Source organism: Loxodonta africana, chromosome 5 (assembly GCF_030014295.1).
Source record: "Loxodonta africana isolate mLoxAfr1 chromosome 5, mLoxAfr1.hap2, whole genome shotgun sequence".
Lineage (NCBI taxonomy): Eukaryota > Metazoa > Chordata > Mammalia > Proboscidea > Elephantidae > Loxodonta > Loxodonta africana.
Window position 1 is genome coordinate 154471222 of NC_087346.1, and position 18293 is coordinate 154489514.

Sequence of the window (18293 nt, forward strand, 5' to 3'; positions counted from 1 at the left end):
GATCACCAGGGGAGCAGATCGCCAGGTCTTTCTCCTGTGGGGCTGCTGGGTGGGTTTGACCCACGAACCTTTGGGTTAGTAGCCAAGTGCTTAACCATTGCACTACCAGGGCTCCTTTCTGTAAAGATTACAGCCAAGAAAACCCTATGGAGCAGTTCTACTCTGTCACACCTGAGTTATTTGAGTGTTGATGGCTATTCATTTCCAGAACACACCATTGTTTTGCAAATGGTTCTGTTGTTTAAGTTCAGGCTCACATCACACCAGTTGGTGGAGCAGCCTTGGCTAGGAGCTTGTGACACTGTCCTGAATCAACCAGTCCATCAGCACCCTGAGTCCGTGCTACCATTGGCATGTTACGGATGAGGAACCAAGGTGCAGCAAGACTGTGTGACACAAACAGTGAGAGGAAGCGCCTGGATCTGCACCCAGATTTTCCCCTTCCTCCTCTGGGCAGGGGCAAGACTTTTTAAAAAACAAGTACAATATTAATGGAGAGTCAGGGCTCTGCACGGAGGAGAATTCCACTGGAAAGGGCCCACTGAGGAGAACGTTAATGGAGGGACTGTTTGTTAGGCTTTGGGTGAGGCTAACGAAACCGACAAGGCATGTGGTGGGGGCTCTAGGGTCGGGGAACACAGGAAGTCAGGACCTTCCACAGGTCTGAAGAGCTGAGGGGAGGAAACAGTAGTATTGGAGCCTGCAAGCTGAAGCGTGGATGAGGGGCTGCCCTGGTGTCAGCCGCTTTGGGGACTTGCCTGGCCCCTGGAGGTGTTCATGTTTGCAATCTGGTCCTAAGAAAAACGTACCCCTCCTCTCTCTCTTCCTTCCCTCCAACTCCTGCCAGGGCCCCCTGTTGGCTGATCCCGACTTTGTCTCAGAGGGCACAGAGGCCTGGGATGCAGCCTTATGGGTCAGCCTCCCGAGAAATGCCTTGTTTAAATAGATGGTGTTTCCTAAAAAAAAAAAGAGAGAGAGAGAGAGAAAGGAAGGGAGGGAGGGAGGGAGAGAGGGAAGGACGGAGGAAGGAAGGGAGGGAGGGAGGAAAGGAAGGGAGGAAAGAAAGGAAAAAAGAAAGCTTAGCTGTCAATATTTAAACATTGGAGCTATTATATAAAAAAATCTGAATTTCTGGCTTCTTTTGAAAAAACTGGGAAAACTCGGCACCACAGGCCTCAGTTTCCATTTGGCGAGGAGAGCTGAAGGGCAGCCACTGTACTTCTTTATCAAAGGCAGGTGTGTGCTCCAGTCCCCACCATTCCCTGTGGTCTCATGCCCAGGCCCTCTTTGCTAACTTGTGTTGCCTGCCTAGGCCTTGGGATTTGTCATGTGCTTACAGGAAATTGAGGACACCACAGAGAGGAGGAGTGACTTCTCCAAGTCACCAGAGCAAGACCAGCATCAGGCCCCCAGGACCCCACCCCCCAGCTGGGGGACTCTTTGGAGGCACTTGCTGCCGTCTTGGGGGCTTCTTCCTTCCCCAGTGGTTTTCTCAGGTCTCAGCCTGGCCTGGGACTCAGGGTGAGACCCTGGCAGAGCCCACCATTCTCGGAGTCCACATCTGAGACTCACTATTTATTCCTGGGTCAGCATGTCTCAGGCAGCCAGCCCTCTGTGCAGGGAGAGGTGCAGAAGCCTGGGTCCCCAGTGTTTCATGATAACAGTCCTTCCACTTTGCTCTGGGTGTGAATGCGTTTCTGACTCTCCTTCACTCAGAACGAAGAGGAGGCATTATTATCGTTACCTGGGTGGCAAAAGGTTTGTGCCCAACTATTAACTGGAAGGCTGGTGCTTTGAACCCACTGAGTGGCACCACAGAAGAAAGACCTGGTGATCACCTTCCCCAAAGACTACAGTCAAGAAAGCCCTATGGAGCAGTTCTACTCCATAACACATGGGGTTGCCATGAGTCGGAATAGACTCAACGGCAGTGAGTTTTATAAGAGTGGTGCAAATGGTTAACACTGTCAGATGCTAAACGAAAAGCTGGAGGTTCAAGTCCACCCAGAGGCACCTTGGAAGTAAGGCCTGGCTATCTACTTCTGAAATATCAGCCACTGGAAACCCTATGGAGCACTGGTCTAGTCTGACACGCACACCTGGGGTCATCAGGAGTCAGAATCCACTCAGCGTCAACTGATTTTAAGTCTTCTCCCAGCTCCTGTCCCGGGGGAACTCCAGGACAGCTCTCTGAGGGCCCAGATGGTCGTTCCCATTTCCAGGTGAAGGGGCTCAGGAATTAAGTGACTTTCCCAAAGGCACACAGTGGGGCCAGGGGCTGAGCTAGGACTTGAACCCAGGTTTTCCCATCCAGATTCCATTAGCTCTGTGTCCCCCAGGAACATGGTCAGCAGGATGGGTGGGCCAAAAACCTACTGCCACTGAGTTGATTCTAGCTCCCAGTGACCCTATAGGACAGAGTAGAACTGCCCCATACGGTTTCCACGGAGCGGCTGGTAGATTCAAACTGCCAAGCTTTTGGTTAGCAGCTGAGCTCTTAACCACTGTACCACCAGGACTCCAGGATAGGTGAAAGGGGTTGCCAATTTCAGCACCAAGCTTTTGGCTTTTGCCACACTGGCTGCGTGTCTGTCCCATGTCAGTGCACGGAACAATAGGGGCCGAAGGAAGCTCGGTTCAAGCCTCACATGCAGTGTCCCAAGACTGCCGCCCCTGCTGTCCCCCCGGGTGAGGCAGCACACTGCCCCTCGGCGTCCCACACCCTCCACCCAGACACCAAGAGGCTTAAGCTCCAATCTGGAATCTTCTGCCTGCAGAGGCAGGGTCAGTCAGTTCTGCCTATCAGCCACCCCGCTGAGCCCTGTGCCAGCATCTCTTTCCTGCTGTCCTCATCCAGGGCTGAAATCCCCCCATTTTCGGGTTCAAGGCAGAAGTGGAGCAAGAACCATTTGTGCACACACTCTGGGAACAGGGGAGTGGTGCTGTCGTCAGAGGTCTCGGGGCCTGGGGGGCCTGGGGTCCCTGGAGAGTCAGGGCCTCCTGCTACTTCTGCTGTCTGACTCCCAGCTCAATGCCTGATCCTCAGTGGAGGGATGTGGGGTCGGCCCGTGAGCTGGACCATGCAGAATGGGACTTTCCCTGCTCCGACATCACCTGAACCCTTCGGGTTCCTGGTGACCAGTTGGCAGGGCCTGGAAAAGGCCTGGGGGGCTGGGGTGAGCCTCGGACCCCTGTTAGGCCACAGGTCTGCCACCTGCATGCTTCTTCCTCAGGCTGGTTTACTGGCAGAGTGTCTGCAGAAGCCAGTCTCTTTGATGGAGTCCATATTTTGGGGTCAGGCAGGCCTGGGTTTGAATCCTGGCTCCCCTCCTCTACACACTGTGGGACCCTGGGCTCTTCCCATAAACATCCAGGCCAGCAGCTCCTTATCTGTTGTGTGGGGAGAGCAGCTCCTCCCTGGTGTTATGGATCGAATGATGTCCCCCAAAATATGCATTGAATTCCTGACCCTTGCACCTGTGAACGGGATCCAGTTTGGAAATAGGGATTTTCTTTTGCTATGTTAGGTCCACGGGTGGCTAAGGAGCTTGGCTACTAATCAAAAGGTTGGTGATTTGAATCCACCCAGTGGTACCAGGAAGAAAGGCCTGGTGACTACTTCCCTAAAATTAAAAAAGCAAACCCGTCGCCACCGAGCGACTTCTGACTCCTAGTGACCCCGCCTGTGTCAGAGTAGAACTACTCCACGGGGTTTTCTTGGTTGTAATCTTAACAGAAGGAGATCGCCAGGTCTTTCCTCTGTGGTACTGCTGGATGGGTCCAAACTGGTAACCTTTAGGTTAGTAGATGCGTGCAAACAATTTATACCACCTAGGAACCTCCATAGGAGCACCGGTGGTGCGGTGGTGAAAATGCTTAGCTGCTAACTGAAAGTTTGGTGTTTCGAACTCACCAGCTGCTTCCGTAAAGATTCACAGCCTTGGAAACCCGATAGGGCAGCTCTACTCTGTCCTGTAGGGTTGCTATGAATCAGAATATACTTGAAGGCAATGGGTTTTAGAAATCTCCATAAGATTACAACCTTCGAAAACCCTACAGGGTGTAGTTCTACTCCGGCACACACTGAGTTGCTGTGAAACCCAATCAACTCAAGAACGGGGAGTTTTCTTTGTTACGATAATGAGCTTATACCAGAGTACCAAAAACCAAAAAACCAAACCCGCTGCTGTCGAGTCGATTCTGACTTATAGCGACCCTATAGGATAGAATAGACCTGTTCCGTAGGGTTTCCGAGGAGCGACTGGTAGATTTGAGCCGCTGACCATTTGGGGCCTGCTAAACGGAATCACTTCTGAGTCATAAGAAGACCAGAATAAACACAGACACACCAAGGGGAAGACAGATGCCATGTAAGGACCCGTCGGCAAGCCAAGGACCGCAGGCGGACACCAGGAACTAGGAGAAGGGCTCATGGGAGGAATCCGCACGGCTGAGACCTTGGCTTCAAATTGCAGCCTCTGCAACTGTGAGAAGATAAAGGTCTGTTCTTTACAGCCCCCCCCCTTGTGGTAGTGCTGTTACAGCAGCGCTAGGAGACTAAGATAGTCAGTCCCATAACAGGATCACATCTCCCACCCCTGGGCCCACCTGCTGCAGCTTCACCTGCCTGGACGGGGAACCTAGATGCCCTCTGCTCCCAGCTTGGCAACTGAGTGCTCCCTGCTGCTGCTCGTCCTTTCCCTGCTTCTCTAGATGCCCACCCTCTCCCAGGGGAGCCCTCACCCACCTCCAGGTCAGCCCAACGCCTGTTGTTGTGCTTAGTGGAGCAAAGGAAAAGGGTATGGACTGGTCCACCATTTAAATGATGTGCAAAATGTCCTGGGCACCAGTGTGGGAGCGGAATCAACAGGGAAGGATCTCTGGGATGGGGGGCTTACCTACATTCTTTGTCCCGGATTGCCTGGAAACGTCTCTAGGGCCTGTCTTACTGAAGACAATGGGTTTGTCCATCAGGCTCTGGTATCCAGACTTCCTGGGCAAGGAGTGACCTTGAGGATCCAACTTTCTAAACGTACCCCCTTAGAAGCAACGTTGAGTTTTTGGACAGACCGTCCAGTGGGGACACACGGAGAGCTCCCACATGGGAAACCTCAGCAGGCAGAAGGGGTTAATATAACAGCAGAGAGGGGCTGACAGGAGCATATCAACCATCATGTCCTGGGCACCCACTCGGGGCCAGGTGTCCAGAATGGATGCGCCTTGCCCGCATGGAGCTCATGGTCAAGTTGTCTGCTCAGCTGCTGGCGGGAAGGGTGGTGACTCACTTGGTCCCGTCCAGCCCATTTGCGTCATGGTGCCTCCGGTTGCCCGGCCAGTCCCTGGCTCGCCTCTCTGCACAGCTGAGTAACATTAAGGACTTGGCCCCTCACAGCTGCAGTGGGTCCTCTGGGCTTTGCTCTTGCTGTTGTCAGATGCTGATGGGAGCCTGGGAACCAAGCAAGGAATGTGTTCATTCTGGGCCAGGTTGAACTCAGGCTGAAGGGCAGGGTCGGCCCGAGGTGACAGCTTGAAGGGGGCTGGGTCCATCTCCTGATAAAGAGGGCTTTGTGTTGCTAGTTACCAGCTATGTGGTGCTGGGTTTGTTCACAAGCCTCTCTAGCCTCAGTTTCCCCATCTATAAAAGGGTGACAAGGACCCACTGACAGGCCTGTGAGAGGGCTGGGTGGGATTATGCATGGAAAGTGCCTAGAACAGAGATGGCTTATAGAAGGTGTTCCCGTTGGTGCCCCAGTCTCTCCATTTGTGCCCCCGTTTCCTCCATCTGCCACCCCTTTCACACCAGCCATGGTTTGAGGACTTCCACATTCTTCATCAGGCCCCCCGGACCCTGCCCACCTCTCCAGCCCCTCTCCACCATGCTTTGCCTGACATAAAAGGCTCTAGAACCAGCCATCTGCGGGACTCACCAAGCACCCGTCTGTGCTGCCTCTGCTCCCTCGGCTTCTGCGTGCCCTCCTCCTCCTTTATCTGGTCAACTCCTCTTCCGTTGCTTGTGGCAGGAGATGGCAGGGTGAGATTCCAGGTCTGGCATTGAGATCATGGCCTTCCATTAGGACAGGCGGGTGACATTCCTCAACCCAAATCACCTCCTCTGTGAAGCCTTCCCTAATCTCGCTTCCCTGCACCCCTGAGCCTTCTGCTGAGTCCCCGTGGAAACATGGACACCCCTCCCCCCACGTTGTGAACTCACTGTGCGTGCTCACCTCCAAGTGCCCTGATTGCGAAGAATGTGCCTCACCCCTGTATTGCTGGGGCAGGCCCCCAGGGGGCATCTTGCAATACTTCTGGAAGGAATACATGAAGGACTAAAACCTGTGGCCTCACAATTAGGAGAACCAAGCTTCTGCTCCCCCATGTCTTCACCCAGTCCTTGTCCAGCTAAGCTTTCCTTTTGAGGACCCGGGAACTCTGAGAATGCCATAACGGAGTCCTACTCAGCTGCCAGCTCAAGGCCTTGGGTCATCAAAGGACATTGAAGGGCACCTCCTGCTCCGATTTATTTTGTTGATTGTCAGGGCGGGAGGTGAGAGATGGAATTGGGAAGAGACCTGCTAATAAAATCTTCTGAGAGCTTCTCTTTGAGACCCATATGATGAGTGTGTGTGTGTAGGGAGCTCTGGGAGTGAGGAGGGTGGGGGAAGTGTGAGGAGGTTGTGGGTCATCCAATGCTTAAGCCTCCTAAGATTCTTCAGGATTAATTTTTTTTTTAAAGTTACTCAAAGCTACCCAAAAGGTTAAACCCAAACCAGTTGCCATTGAATTGACCCCAACTCAAGGTGACCCCATGCATGTCTGAGTGGAACTGTGCTCCACAGGCTTTTCAATGGCTGATTTTTCAGTAGATCACCAGGCCTTTCTTCCAAGGCACCTCTTAGTGGACTTGAACCTCCAATGTTTTGGTTATCACTTGAGCATATTACCCAGAGGGTTAGATCCCTGAAATGGGGAGAGGGATTGAGTCCGGTAACCTTAACGCTAAGCGGCTGATTTGACAGAAAGACACTCCTCCCTAACAGATCACCATGCCCTTGGGACACTGTGGATTAGACTGCTGGGAGCCCTGGGCCCACCGCCCCGGCCAGTCTCCGTTTTTTTCTCTATTATCCCATCATCCCAACATGCTTCATGGCTATGATGTTCTAAGGGTCCTGGGTATTTTCCCATTTCCCTCTCGTAGGAAACAGGGAAACAGTCCCTCGTCTGCACCCAGAGATGCGTGAAACAGAATAATCTCCTGCCTCAGCAATCACTGTTTTCCTACGTGATGCAGAATGGGGAGTAGGGAGCGGTGCTGGGCTGGGGGCTGGTCACGTGAAGGCGCTGGGTGGGGGCCGGCCACGTGAATCTGAGCCCTGGCTCCCTCCTAGTTCATGTGGAGATGCAGCCTTGGGTGCGGCACTCATGCTCTCTGGGCCCCCATTTCCTCATCTGTGAATACAAGTCTTGGACCTGATGATTCCAGGGTCCTGCCAGCTCCAGCCTTCCAGAGACCTGCAAGTCCCATCCGTCTTCAACTTAACAGCCCCTTTGGGGTTCCATCAGATTTGGGGCAAGCTTCTTCCCAAAAGATGCAGCCCTGGAATTCTGGTGCAGGAGCCAGTCGAAGGCCAAGACTCCTTCCGTCTCATGAGCCTCCCAGATCTTTCAAGCATTCTGCAGATTCTGACCTGGCCTGGCTTTCTAGGCAGCTGGGCTGTGGCCCTTCTGACATAAAGTCTTGCTGGTTGGAAGAGTACCTCAGGCAAGAAGATTCCTTCTCCGAAACTGACTCATGTTTGTGAAAGTCATTCATCATTGTTGACTCTTTGTGGGTGGGGCTCTCTATTCATGGCGGAATTTTCTCCAGGCTTGGTTTCCCATAGCCATGGGCTCTCAAGCCATCTGCTGATTAGAGAGCTTCAAGGCTGGAATCTCGGGCCAATTATGATGTAGATGGAGACCCATTCTAGCCCTAGTTCTGCCACTTCCTACTTGTGTGGCTTTGAAGAGGACATCTGACATCTTCAGGTCTCTGTGTCCCATGGACAGAAAAGGAGGAAAGAAATACCTCTGCCCATCTCATAGGGTTGCTGTGAAGCTCAGAGGAGATACTGTGTTGGAAGGGGCTTTATGATGTGTGATGTGTTGTGGATTCTTGGGCAGGGGGTAATATTTCTTTGTTTCAGCTACTTTACAATGATAGCACTATGCTGTTGCAAGTTCCTCAATCAATTCATGTTACCAAAAAAGAGGAATAGTTAAGTTGGGGCCAACTTTGCTGATGTCATGCAATGGGAAGAGCATCGGACTGGGAGTTATCCCTGCTTCCATCTCCACTGCAATCCAGGTGAAGCCCAGATCTGAGGTCCCCATACCCTGCTGCCGCATCCATAAAATGAGGACAATCATAGGGTTGCCCAATAAATAGGTTGGGTTCTCCTGAAAGCAGACTCCGAGACATGGTTTTAATTCAAGTTCTTTATTTGGGTAATGTCTTAATTATCTAGTGCTGCTATAACAGAAATACCACAAGTGGATGGCTTTAACAAACAGAAACTTATTCTCTCATAGTCTAGGAGGCCAGAAGTCCGAATTCAGGGTGCTAGCTCCAGGAGAAGCCTTTCTGTCTGCTCTGGGGTAAGTTCCTTGTCATCAGTCTTTCGCCGGGTCTAGGAGTTTCTCAGCGCAGGGACCCTGGTTTCGAAGAATGTGATTCGCACCCAGCTCTTCTCCCTTGGTGGTAGGAGGTCCCTTTCCTCTCTGCTCAATTCTCTCTTTTATCTCAAAAGATTGACTCAAGATACAACCTAATCCTGTAGATCATATCTTGCCTCATTAACAAAACAATCTCTAATCCTGCTTCATTAACATCATAGAAGTTAGGATTTACAATGCATAGGATAATTATATCAGATCACAGAATGGTGGACTACCATACAATATTGGGAATCACGGCCTAACCAAGTTGATACATTTTGGGGGGACACAATCCAGTTCATAACAGGTGATGATCCCAGGAAGCACAGGGAAGGAGAAGGGAAGTGAGACAGGAAGAGAAGGAAAGCCAAGAAAGGGAGTGAAAATGAACTGGTCTCTGCTGTGGGCAACCAAGGCTCTACCCTCCTGGGGAGTCTCTGAGAGGCTATGTAGGATACACACTGAGGGACAAAGAGACACTGGGTAAGACACACCTCAGAACTGCCCCACTGAGGGGCAAGGAATCTGGGGTATTTTTCCACCAACTGTGGCTTGCTCCTGGGGTGTTCATGCCCCCGAACCTCCTTCCTGCCTGGTGTGTGAGGCAAGCCTGCCCTGTGACCAGAGAACACCCTGAGGCAGACAGATGCAGGCAGCCATGGATATGTTTGGGAACTCTAGGGCAGGCTGAGGGGACACATGTCATGAGGGTGACATGAGGTATGTAAAGTGCTTAGACGGTGCCTGGCACACAGTGAGCGCTGAAGAACTGTTTGCTGTTTTTATCTGTTCCCAACTTCCTCCTTCCCAGCCAAACACCAAGCTTGTTCAGATAGCTACCCTTCTCCACACGACGTGGGCTTCAAGAGAGTCAGTGCAGCCCCGGGGACAGGGTCTTGGTTGATCTAAATCAGGCATGATGCTCTTGGGCCCCTTGTCCCCTGTGGGCACGGGACACTATTCTGGCCCTGAGACACAAGGGATGTTCAGCTCTCCCCTGAGAGAGACACGGAAGAGGTTCTCATGAAAGCCGCTGCTTGTTCTTGTGTCTGGAGTCTCTCTTGGGACTGTGGCAGCCATTTTGTTTTGGTTCCGGGTTACCTCAGCTGGGGCAGGAGTAACTTCTAGAAGATGGCCCTGGTCTGTTTGTGCCTCCTCTAAAACTCATCCTTCAGGAGGGGAACCGGAGCGCAAGTTTAGCTCCAGGATAAGTTTCTCACATAGTCAAGGTCAACGTGTTTCCTTTAAGAAAAAAACAAAAACAGAACACACTGGCATTTTTCCTTGAGTGTCCGCCCTCTGTGTCTCCACAAATGTATCAAATTTGCAATCAACATGAGCGTTTCTCATTCTAGACAACCAAAGGGCTGAGCTTGGGAAGGAGAAAGGCAATCATTTGTGAAAGAACCAAGAAGGTTGGACAAAGCATCCACATTTCTTGAAAATTCGCACATCCTGGAGACAGGACTGGAGGACTGCACTTTAGCCTGGTCCTAAGAATTTCCGGCTCTAACCCCGGGGAAAGGCTCCTTCTGGGAGAATGGGAGGTGGATGAAATCACTGGGTTATGAAGCAATTTAATTTGGAATGAATTGTGAAGTTTTTTCCTTTGACAAAGAAACACCAGCCTGTATCTGACCCTTTTTGGGGGGAGGTTGTTATTTTTTCTTCGTTATTAATTTTAAGAAGGGCTTTCGGATGCAATTAGGTGAGGGCAGACAAGGCTGTATTTGGAGGTGAGGTCAGAGCCGCAGAGTCAAGCAATGGCCTAAAGCAAAGCCGTGGGGCTGGGGTTGGAAGGAACGTCTATCCCGACCCAAGGCCTTGGCCGTGCTGTGGAGGGGTGTGGGAGTGCCCAGGGCTCACTCAGGCCCAGATATCTGGGGGACCCTGGAAGCTAGGAGGTTTCCCTGATCTGTCTCTAGAGAAACAATGGTCACAGGCCCCTTTGGCTGTCTTAAAGCAGGCTAGCGGACCCATATGAACCCTCCTGGGTGAACACAGGCAAACTTGCCATCGTAAACAGGAGGCACTTTTTCTATTCTCTACAGCAATCCTGCACGGTGGTTGTCAGCTGGGGTCAAGTTGGCCCCTGACTCACAGTGACCCCGTGCACAATGGAACAAAATGCTGCCTGGTCCTGTGTCATCCTCATCATCGGTTGTAGATCGACTCTTGTGATCCACAGCGTTTTCATTGGCTGATTTTCAGAAGTAGATTGCCAGGCCTTTCCTCCTAGTGCTTCTTAGTCTGGAAGCTTTGCCGAAACCTGTTTAGCATCATAGCAACATGCAAGTCACCACTAACAGGTGAGTGGTGGCTGTGTATGAGATGTGTTGCCCAGGAATCGAACCCGGGTCTCCTGCATGGAAGGTGAGAATTCTCTCACTGAACCACCAGTGCCCCATTTCTGCAAGGTAGACACCGTCATTCTCGCTTTATACATGAGAAAATTGAGGCTCAGAGAGCTTCAGTACCTTGCCCGGGATCACATGTCTGCAGTAGAGTGAGCCACTGTCCCTGTTTGCCTGGGACTGACCTGGTTTTAGGGCTGATATTTCTACATTCTGGGGAACCCGTCAGTTCCGGGTAAACCAGGATGTCTGGTTACCGTAGACTAGTCAGAGCCAAGCTTTAAAAGCAGGTCCACCAGGTCCCCAAGCCTGTGGTTTTCACCATGCCAGCTGCTGGATCCCAGGCCATGTGAGCCTCTGTGGGTCCTTGCTCCTTCCTGACAGAGGAGACAGCTGAGGCGCCAGGGAAAGCCCCTTCCTCAAGGCCACACGACTAGGAAGTTGGGGAGGCAGAATTCAACCCAGGACTCTCTTTCTCCAGAGTCGAAGTTTTCCCCACAAGGCCGGCTCCAGAGGGGCATCTAGTGCTTGTATGCACCTGCGGAGGTTTCCAGAATCCCTTCAGCCCTGTGGTGATGTCACGGATGGGCAGGCAGACCTCGTGATTACAGCTTTCCATGGGTGGCGCACACAGCCTTGGGAAGAAGCCTGAGACTTTCCAGCGACTGCATTCTTTCCCGCAGAGCGTCCTGGAGCTGTGCTTAACAGGAGCAGGGACATACTCCAGCTTGGTGGGGAGACTGGAAGAAGAAATCACACAGGCCTCGGCTTTCATTTAAATTACAATGCAAATGTCCAGGTACAGCACTCAACAGTTGTCAGACAGAAGTACGGACATAAAATAAGAGCCCATTTTAAAAGAAATACAAACACTTTAGTACAATGTGGTAACTTTTCTCATTAGAATCAACTGTTGTCCCTGGCTATGTGACATAATCTAACTCTGATGTTCTTCCAGGGCTAGGCTGAGCCAAACTCTCTCTCTCTCACCTTCACTCTCTCCCTCTGTGCCTATATGTGTGTGCATGCGTGTGCGTGTGCGTGTGCGTGTGTGTGCGCATAGCTATAAAGTCCCTTGGGTGGTGCAAATGGCTCGTGCTCAGCTACTGACTAAAAGGTTGGTGGTTTGAATCCACCCAGCAGTACCATGGAAGAAAGATCCGGCAATCTGCATCCGTAAAGATTACAGCCAAGAAAACCCTATGGGGCAGTTCTACCCTGTAACACACGGGGTCGCCATGAGTCAGAGTCGCCTTGATGGCAACACATTTCTTATATATATCGTTGTGTGTATTTATAGATGTACACACACACATATTCACAGAAGTTTCTCAGGCTGGTACTCCTTCATCGAAGCTGTTTTCAATTTAGGAGCAACTGCGGTGGAAAGCTTGCTCTTTCATTGCGGCTGGCATTAAATATCACATTTAGCTGCTAGTCCTAATTATGCTAAGATTTGTTTCTATGTTCTGCTACTCCCCAGCATCCCTGTCTTTCCAGCCACCCTGGTTCCAGGGCCCCTGTATCCTCATGCCATGCCTCGTAGCTAGAGCAGAGCCCAGATGGAAGGACGTGCCAGTTGAGTTTATTGTGAGTGACTTCTGCATCTTGGCTATTGGCAGACTGCTCGTGTGTTCTGATACCCGTTCTCCTCTCTTTTCTCCGGCAATAAAAGCCTGACGCTTTAGCTGAGCACGTGGCTACCCCCAAAGTACAGACTGTATTTCTCAGCTCTCCTTGCAACTAGCTGTGCCACGTGACTATGTTTGGGCCAAAAGGTGTGAGTGTAAGTGACATGTACAAGCTCTGAATTTTGTGCTTAAAGGGGATGGCTGTACACTCTCTATTCCTCTATCTTCCTGTCCCACTAGTTGAAATGCAAATGCAATGTTGGCTGACTGTTTGGGAGCATTTATTCATTTATTTGCAGGCTTTGGGTGGCACAGTTAAGCACTTGGCTACAAACTGAAAGATCATTGGTTCAAATTCACCCAGAGGTGCCTCAGAAGAAAGGCCTGTTGATCTACTTCTGAAAGGTCACAGCCATCGAGAACCCTGTCGAGCACCGTTCTACTCTGACAGACGAGAGGTTGCCATGAGCTGGAAGCAGCGGGCATCTGGGGTGGTTTTGGTTTTATTCATCTATTTAACTAACATATCCAAGCAACCTAGAGAACAGGACTCCATGACAGACAACAAGCAGAAATTACAGATAATAGAAACAGACCCACGAAGACGTCTGCTGTTGAAATGATCAGAGGCAGACTATGAAGCAAGATCAGGGGGATGACAGGAAAACAAGCTAGGAGACTCGGGTCCTGACACCGTGGGGCTGCCGTACAGGCTGTAGCCAGCCTGCACGGGGAGAGGGAAACAGATGCCTGTCCTGGTCCTCCACTACGGTAACTGAGTCTGTATCCTATTAACAGTCAGCCTTCCTGTGGTAGTGTTTTCCCTCATGTGTCATTGTCGCCCAATAAATATACTGATATATGATATCATACTTACTACTTAGAACATTTCCATGGAATAGCTTAAGCAGATACCAAACAAAATCTTCAACTTTCGGGACTTTTTCTTTTTTTTTTTTTTTTGGTTTTCTTTGTCTATGTTCAGCTTAAGTCAGACAGTACTGTCTGACTTCAACATTCCCACTGCTGTCGAGTCAATTCTGATACTCATAGTGACCCTACAGGACCGAGTAGAACTACCCCACGGGGTTTCCGAGGTTGTAATCTTTATGGAGGCAGACTGCCACATCTTTCTACCGCAGAGGTGCTGATGGATTTGGACCGCTGACCTTTTGGTTAGCAGCTGAACACTTTAACCACTGCACCACGAGGGCTCCTGGCTTAAACATTAGCCATTGTTTGTTTGAGATTTGAGTTTAACTGGGTGTCCTATATTTTATGTGGCAACCTTATTTCAGCCCTAGCCCCTTTGCTTTACTGGGATGTTGTTGTGGTTAGCTGCCTTTGATTCAGCCCCGATTCACGGCAACCCCATGTGCTACAGAGTAGAACTGCTCCATAGGGTTTTCTTGGCTATAGTCTTTACGGAAGCAGATTGCCAGGCCTTTCTTCCGTGGTGCCGCTGGGTGCATTTGGACTGCCAACTTTGTGTTCGTAGCCATTTATAAACTTCTCGTGCCATCCAGGCACCTCTTGACCTGGGTCTTTCCTGCTTCTCCTTCCACTGTCAGCTCATGTGAAAATTCATTAGGGATCTCTTCCTTGATTTCTAGCCCAGACTGGTCCCCTTCATGGTAACTTCTCCCCGAACTGTACTCCTTGCCCTCAGAGCCTCTATTCCCACGTGACTCGTTGATTAACAGAGCCCCTGTGTCATGCAGTTAATGCACTCTGCTGCTAACTGAAAGATTGGAGGTTCGAGGCCACCCAGAGGTGCGTCAGAAGAAAGGCCTGGGGATCTACTGCTGAAAGACCACAGCCATCAAAAACCCTGTGGAACACAGTTATACTCTGATACACATGGGGCCTCCATGAGTCGGAGTCAACTGGTTTTTCTGGTATTTGATTAGCATCTTTCTCCTTAAGCAGACTGTAAGTACCTTCGTGGCAGGCCCACCCCTGCTTTTGCTCAGCGTGGTGTCTCTTTCCCCCAGCACTGTGCCTGCCACGCAGTAGGTACACAATAAGTAGCTGTGGAATGCAGTAAAGGACGGCTGAGCCACTTGTCTAAGACCACCTACTGAGCATGTAGAAGAATCCGGATTCAAACCTAAGGAACATAGGAAAACATAAACTCCTTAACAGGGTCCCTCAGGTCCTCCTGCCCAGGCCCTGCCCAGCTCTGCAGCCTCCTCTCGTGGCAGGTAGCTCTGTATCTCAGGCTCCAGAGCACGACCACTTAGACTGGATGCTGGCTCTGCTGCTGACAAGCTGAGTGACCTTGGGCTAATCACCTAACCTATCTGGTCCTCAGCTCCTCTATCTGTAAAATGCTGATCAAAAATAATACCTCTCTTAGCCCAAGAGACAAAAGGGCCACATAACCCAGAGACTTCATCAGCCTGAGACTAGAAGAACTAGATGGTGCCTGGCTACCACCAATAACCACCCTGATAGGGAACACAACAGAGAGTCCCAGACAAAGAGGGAGAAAAGTGTGGACCAGACTTAATGGTCTGACAGAGACTGGAGGAACCCCAAAAGCTATGGTCCCCCAGATGCTCTGTTAACCCAGAACTAAAACCATTCCTGAAGCCCACTCTTCAGACAGAGATTAGACTAGACTATAAAACATACACTAATAGTCATGAGGAACGTGCTTCTTAGTTCCATCAGGTACACAAGACAAAGTGGGTGGCTCCTGTCCAGAGGCAGGATGAGAAGGCAGGAAGGGACAAGAACTGGTTGAACGGACATAAGAAACCTGGGGTGGAAAGGGGAGTGTGCTGTCCCATTATAGCGGTTGCAACTAATGTCACATAACAATATGTGTATAAATTTTTATATGAGAAATTAACTTGAGCTGTAAACCTTCACCTAAAAAAAAAAAAATTTTTTTTTTTTTTTATAGAGCACAATTAAAAAAAAGAAAAAAATGATACCTCTCTTAGAGAGCTGTCATGAGGATTGAATAAGTCAAAGCCCACAAAACCCTTAGCACAGTGCCTGGCACGTAGTAAGTGCTCAGTAACAGGCTCTGCCACCACCACCTTGCTTACCATGTTCCAGCCACATCCCCCAAACCCTTTCCTACCCCAGGGCCTTTGCACGTGCTGCTTCCTTGGAAGTAAAATCTCTCATGCTTTTTGTCTGGCCAGGTCCTTCTCACTCTACAGAGCTCAGCTCCTTTCTCAGAAAGACCTTTTCTTTTCCAGCCCACCAAGTTTCACACTCACCTCTTTCCCCATCTTGCCCTTTCAGAGCCCTGTCCAAAATCAAAAACACGAACTCGTTGCCGTAGACTAAATTCTGACTCATGGCGGCCCCGTGTGTTCCTGAGTAGAACTGCTCCATAGGGTTTTTCTTGGCTGTTACCTTTATGGAAGCAGGTCTCCAGGCCTTTCTTCCCCAGCACCCCTGGATGGGTTCGAACCACCAACCTTTAGGTTAGTAGTCGAGCACAAACCATTTGTGCCACCCGGGACCTAGAGCACTGACCAGAGTGTTAATTATGTCTGTTTGGGGTCTGTTTTCTTCCACCACACTCTAAGTTCCACTAAAGCAGGGACCTCTTCAGTTTTTCTTCTGTGAAATCCCCAGTGGCCAGCACTAGGCACTCAGTGCGCACTTGGTGAAAAATAAATGAAGAAAGACAGCAGATCTTGGTGGTTGCTAGGGTGGGAGAGGAGAGGGCGGTGACGGGGACTGGAAAGTGGGGGACAGCTTTGCCTTTAATGGAAGCAGGGAGCAGGGGAGGGAGGGACCTGGCCTCCGTTCAGTTCAGTAAATGTTTATTGAGTGTGCTGCGCCTTGTTTTACTTCTTTGCCATCATTTAATCACACACACTAGGACGTGAAAAACATCTCATGGGCCAAAAAGCACACATGAAAGCGCTTATGACCTTGGAATCTGTTTCCTCCCATAGTGGCCGCCTTAAGAGAAAATAAGAACAACAGTTGCCAGGAACTGCCAGCTTTAAATATGTGCCAGTTGCTGGTGAGTCAATTCTGACTCATGGCGACCCCTTGTGTGTCAGAACAGAGCTCCGCTCCACTGATTTCTGAAAAAGCAGAAGTAGGTTGCAAGGCCTCTCTTCCCAGACACCTCTGGAAGGATGGACTCGATCCTCTAACCTTTTGGTTAGCAGTCAAGCACTTAACCGTTCACAACACCCAGGGACTCCTGTTTTAAACGTACATTATTAAAAAAAAAAAAAAAATTTTTTTTTTTAAACTCCTAGAAGGTAGCTTTTACATTTTACAGGTAGGTAAGTGAGTCCATCCTTAGAAGCAAGGATGGTGAGACTACATCTCACATACTTTGGACATGTTATCAGGAGTCATCGGTCCCTGGAGAAGAACATCATGCTTGGTAAAGTAGAGAGTCAGCAAAAAAGAGGAAGACCCTCAACAAGATGGATTGACACAGTGACTGCAACAATGGGCTCCAGCCTAACAAGGATTGTGAGGATGGCGCGGGACCAGGCCGTGTTTCATTCTGTCGTACATACGGCCACTATAAGTCGGAACTGACTCGACAGCACCCAACAACAACAGATGGTTGTTGAGAACTTGGCTGCAGACCCAAGCTCTGATGTTTTCAATAGCCTGATATGCATGCAAAAGCTGGACAATGAGTAGGGAAGACCAAAGAAGAACTGACACCTTCGGATTGTGGTGCTGGTGAAGAATACGGCATATACCATGGACTGCCAAAAGCATGAATGAATCTGTCTTTGAAGAAGTAAAGCCAGAACACTCCTCAGAAGCAAGAACAGGGAGACTGCAACTCACGTACTTTGGACGTGTTATCAGGAGGGATCAGTCCCTGGAGAAGGACATCATGCTTGGTAAAATAGAGGAACATCAAAAAAAGAGGAAGACCCTCAACGAGATGGATTGATATAGTGGCTGAAACAATGTGCTCAAGCATAACAACGATTGTGAGGATGGTGCAGGACTGGGCAGTGTTTCGTTCTGCTCTATGTGGGATCGCTATGAGTCAGAACCGATTTGACGGCACCTAACAACACAACTGAATCTTGGGAAGGCCAAGTAACTTGTCCAATGTCACAGAAAGTAGTAATGCAGCTGGGATTTGAACCCTTGTCTGCCTGGCTCTACAGCCTGGGTTCTTACCCGATCCACCCAGCAGCCTCTGTAAAGCTGGACCTTGACTTGATTGGTCCAGCTGCCAATGCTGGCTCAGCACCAGGCAATGAGAAAGCAAGGACTGACAGCCTATGTGTTCAACACCAACAGATCAACGTGCCTCCCAGGACCTGCTCCCAGGGAACAACCACAGGAGTCTCAACTCCAAGTTTGATACCCATTCATTGATTCTTTCATTCTTTGATTTGGGAACTGATCTAGTCATTCGTTCAGTAAAATTAATTGCGCAAGGCAGACGCATAAACAGGAAATGGCCCTGAGACGTGACTACCTCAGAGTCCCAGGAGTTGGAGAGAGTTGACCCTTGTGCTGCCAAGGTTCCAAGGTTCTGGGGCCAGACGAGGCCCCGAATCCCTAGGCCAAGGTCCAGTAATTGAGTTCCACAGGATGCATCAAGCAAGGAGGCTCTTGTTAGACTCCTGGGTGGGCCAGATACAGC